General features: G+C 31.5%; 1 long non-coding RNA gene across 1 annotated transcript; it reads right to left on the bottom strand.

The window, feature by feature from the left end:
• Positions 1-2,746: 2,746 nt before the first annotated feature.
• LOC117628782 lies at positions 2,747-5,300 on the bottom strand. Its single transcript, XR_004586017.1, has 3 exons — positions 5,094-5,300; positions 4,480-4,961; positions 2,747-2,858 (listed from the first exon to the last, which is right to left on the bottom strand). It is a non-coding gene; the product is annotated as an uncharacterized LOC117628782 (long non-coding RNA).

Genomic DNA, 5,300 nt, shown 5'->3' with positions numbered 1-5,300 from the left:
GGAAGAATAGGAGCAAGTAGGGAGCTGCTTGGTTGCGTGAATGCAATGGCATAAGAGTTGTAAATTATGAGTTGCGGAATGGAAATTTCATTTGAAGCTACTGATTTCTTTCATGGATGGCTTAATGCTTGAAGTGAGGGTCATCACTTCTCATTCGAATGACGGATCGATAGGTAAAAAGTAATAGAAAAGGTATTGTGGTGGCAAAAAAAAAATAGTAAATTGAGCTTAGACCCATAAAATTCATTTTAAATCACTTACAATTCTTTCCTTTAGTTTTTTATTTAAAATACCCAATTTTTTCAAATAATATCCAATGACTAGGATCCAACTAAGCAAGTTACCTAATATAACTTAAAATCTGATTTATTGTAGTTTTCGGATTCCAAAACTACCCATATTTATAAGTTAATGTGTTATGGGGGGTGTAACTAATGACATCCGTTGAATTTGGAAATATCTCTAAATAGTTGTAATGGATTTAAGAACTAATTTAGAAACTTATTTGAAATTAAATATTAAATTACACATTAAAGTATTAGTAATCTATTTTACGACTAGTAATCTATTTTTGAATTAATGGTGTTTTCCTTCTATGAATTACGACTAGTAATCTATTTAAAGCATTAATAATTTAAATTCAATATTAAATTTAGGAATTAATGTTGTTTTCTTTTTATGAGTTATACAACCAATATTCTTTTTTTATTATATTTTTTTATGAATAATAGTGTACATTCTAATTATGTTGAAAAATAATTTCATAATCTATTTATTGTTTTGTTTTTAAAACATTTTTTTTAATAAACCTATTTTTTCTCCAAATATTGTACCTATTTTTTTCTTTATTACTTGTTTTATGAAAAATAATTTGATCATCTCTTTATTGTTTGTTTTATGAAAACAATTTTTTTTTAAATGAGCCTATTTTTTCTCTCAAAATAATGTACCTATATTTTTTCTCTAATAATGTACCTAAACAATTTACCTAGTATAATGAACCTTTTTTTTTTCCTCTAAAAATGTACTTATTTTTTTTTCTAAATAATGTACCTATTTTTTCTCTCAAAATAATGTACCTATTTTGTTTTTCTCTAATAATGTACCTAGTAAAATAATTTACCTAGTATAATGAACCTATTTTTTTTCTCTAAATAATGTACCTTTTTTTTCTCTAATAATGTGTACTTAGTAAAACAATTTACCTAGTATATTGAACTTATTTTTTTCTTCTAAATAATGTACCTATTTTCAATTTATAAAAAATGTGCATAATTTCAGTTATACAACTTACCTATTTTCTATAAATTATTGTGTACCTATTTTTAATTTATGAAAAATGTACGAAAATTTCAATTACAAAGTAATTGACCTATTTTTGTTAATTTTTTTTTGTAAATAATATACCTATATTTTTACCCGTATATATTTATATTTATATTTTTCATATGTACATTATTGGATATGTAATTTACGTATTTTTTTTATTTGCAACTTTAAGGGGCCATATGTTAGAGGGAATGGCAACCAAAAGAAATGGGGTGATTGATATGCTATTAATAGGGAGTTTTAATTACAATTATGGCTGTTAATGAAATGTTTGGAATAAATTATAAATAAAATATGAAGTATGATGGCAATGATGTAAAAACATAGGAATATTACGACGTCTTATATCCTACTAGTCATTTAAATTTGAAATCAAATTTTACACATAAATTTATAAAATAATAAATATATATATCTAGAAAATAAAAATTATAAGAACCTATAGACAAGCTCAAAAAACAATTACATACTGCTTTTCATTTTCCACTGGGAATGGTCCCAAATTGCTCCCGCAGGCCGCAACAAAGTGTGAAGAAACATGAAGAAAGTCAAAAAAACGCATACTCGAATCCCAATGACCATCTTGACCCAAAAAAAAAAGAGAAAAGAATCCCAATGAATGACCATGGCTCCCACTCTGCCATTTCCTGTTGTTTTTCTCTTTGGCAAAATGTTCACTCATCCCTATGATTATATTAAGCTAGAGGCTCCACGGGCACAGTTAAGATCCTTTACTTGATGATTGGGACCTGGGAGTTGGGGCCCATAACCCCCAATTTCAGCCTTAAATGCCCCAAATAATTGGCCAACTCTGTTCTATTTAGTCCAACTGCAAGACTAGGAATTTAGGATCTACCTTTACTTAAACTCTAATTAATCTCTCTCTCTCTCTCCCTCTCTCTCTCTCAACATTAAGCAGTTGTTTTTGCAACTGCGACATTTATATAGTATATATGATTTGCTAAATGGATGTCCCATATTTTTTTTAAGGAAGCTTTAGTAATATACCTAAAATAGGAGCTGTAATTATAAAAAAAATTATAAATAGAATGTACTTTAGAAACATACTCAAAAACCATTTACTACATATGAAATTAGTAATAAAGTTCCTATAAATTACGTCTCTATCATTGATTAACTTAAAACAAGCCCAACACAAAATTCTCAAAAAAACCCAAAACAAGCCCAACGAGCCTATATTAGATTTTTTTGAAAAAAACCCAAACTTAAAATAAAATAAATAAATAAAATCACGAAAACCAAGGGTCTGTCTCCAGGACCCATATCATAGAAATACATTGTTAATACCATGTCATAAAAGTACATTGTTAATACCATGTCATAAAAGTGCATTGTTAATACCATGCTATAGAAGTATATTGTTAATACAATTTCTTAGAAAACATTGTAAATACCATTTCATACAAAAAATCCAAAAAAGCCTAACAAGAGATTCGATATCCTTTGTAGCCACCTCCAATTGTCCACAATTTCACTCGATACAATCGCAAAGACAAAAAGAAATACCTCTACCAGAAAGAGAAAAAAAAAGTACACTGTTAATACTATGTCACAGAAGTACATTGTTAATACTATGTCATAGAACTATTTTCCTAATAAAAATCACATTTTGCATATCATAAACTTCAAGTGCACAACCATATATAGAGCAAAATAGAGAGCGTGCTTTGTTACTGAAAATCTGTTAATACTATGTCATAGAAGTACATTGTTAATACTATGTTATATAAATCAACTCAGTTGCAAGGTATGAACAGTATAACAACAACTGCTCATACGACTTACATATAACAAATTGTATACTACAAATCAACTTACCAGCTTGTTGAAATTTACAAAAGTCATATATTAGGCCCACAACCACCCGAAAAGCCAAAATTGGCTTGTTGCAAATGCCATATCAAAGCACAGAGAAATGAATAAATTCAGTCACACGACACACTTAGAATGAGTTCAAAATGATAATATCTCTCTTCATCAAAATAACAGAAGACCAAAATGAAATCAAAGCATGATCATTAAATTCAGCTGCAATTCCATTACAAACTTGCAAAGCAAAGAGAGCAGCTCTCTTTCAGCTACAACTCAGAAGCAAAAATAATTGCACAAAACTAGTACAATAAATAAACCAACTTTCTCTTTTTCTAACTCTAAAAATGAGGAATTTATGAATATTGACACATTTTATCAGCAACCCAAATTTCCAAAACAGATGTTTAGCAAAACAGAGGTAACTCACCCAATTTTTTGGTTAAACTTTCACTAAGACTCTTAGCTAGTAGCTTGAAATGATGTAGAAAGTTTGGTCTCCTAGTTGGGTCATAGTTTGTTGGCTAAGCATTGCAGGAGTTAGGGGTCAAATAGTGGTCTATTTGTGCATGACTTAATCAATGTGTCCTAAGCAAAACATGCTTCAAGGCAATGAATACAAAACATGATTAATCATTTATTATATTTTAAATGCTGCTTACTTCGCTGTGTTACCTCTCTATGTAAAACATAATCTTGGCCAATAAGTCTAAGCAACCTTAAATCAAGGTAAAATTTGTAAATACAGAGATGAAAGTCGAACTCTTGTTGTAAGCGAGAGGTTATGAGTATCCAAAGACTTGGATCATTAGACTATTATGAAATTAAAAAATTATGTATCAATCTATGTTCTTTGGATCATTCGACAACACCAAAACTAAATGAATTAAAACATATGCTATACCTAACAGATAGGCTTTGGTCAAACATAGAGCCAATAGTAGGAAAACTGAATTTGGTTAATATTACAGAGAACAGTCCTAGGAATGTAGGAAAGACATACATCCTCTCTGTAATGTATTCACTAATTTGTATTTGTGGTGCCCATAAAGAAAGAAAGGACTAAACATCAACCAAAGCAAATATGCCTATCACGACTAAAGAACAAATCAATTAGTTTCCTTCCATATTAAAACGATCATAAACCACAACATAAAAGTTAACATGTTCAAATCTCTAACCTAAGCCATACAAACTAAGTTGTTGAATTTAAAATGTTCACAAGCCAAACGCAAACAGAAAACACAACAATTCATACAACAAAACTAGAAAATATTGAAATGAGCAATCAACAAAAGAATAAAAGGTGAAAATACGTACATCAGAGGCGTAACTGATGACCTCACGGAGAAAGATCTCCTTGCTGTTGTAAAAGGTGTTGATGATCAAACTTAGAAGCTGGTTGCTCTCATGGATCAGGACTCGAGTCCACCTCCTGAGTTGTAAAATGACTTTGCCGAGTTCGGCGTATCCCGCTCTTCAATGGATGCCACAAAGAGGAAGAGGAAGCGGCAACCCTTTTGGCTATGGAAAAATCATCGTAGGCGGGATCTGAGAACAGAGCGAACAGGAGATCCGGATTGAAAATTGGGGAACACAGGATGAATCTAGCCATTTTGGAATATATTGTCGGTGGAAATCGGCGATCTGTCAAGGTTGGTGCATGCCAAAGAGAAAATCGTCTTCATCTTCTTTCTTCTCGCAATCACCACCGACGTCGATGTTCTGAACACCTTCGTCCAGCAATTGACACCTCAAATCTACAGAGTAGCCACAGAACTCCACGAGCTTAACCATTAGCTCTGTTCATATCGGAAAAAAAATAGAAATTAGCACCAAATTCAACGAAGAAACTGAAATCAAGTAGAACTTCAAGTAAATTAAGCAAAAATCAAAAGGAAAATAACGAATTGAAGCAAATGGAACAAACTTACAAAGGAAATGGAGACATCGGCAGCGAGAACACGTGTGAGGCCATTGACGTAACAGAGATTGTCGTCGGTCTTGTGTTGGTCCATGGCTTTGAGATTGTTTGGTTTACTTTGAAGGAGAGAGGGAAGAAGGGAGAGAACGGAGGAGAGATGGTGGTTTGAAGCAGGAGAGGGGCTTGAGGCTTCAAACCTGAGGGAGGGCTTGAGGCT

This window comes from Prunus dulcis, chromosome 5 (genome assembly GCF_902201215.1).
Source record: "Prunus dulcis chromosome 5, ALMONDv2, whole genome shotgun sequence".
Classification (NCBI taxonomy): Eukaryota; Viridiplantae; Streptophyta; class Magnoliopsida; order Rosales; family Rosaceae; genus Prunus; species Prunus dulcis.
This window is presented reverse-complemented; position numbering and strand designations above follow the sequence as displayed.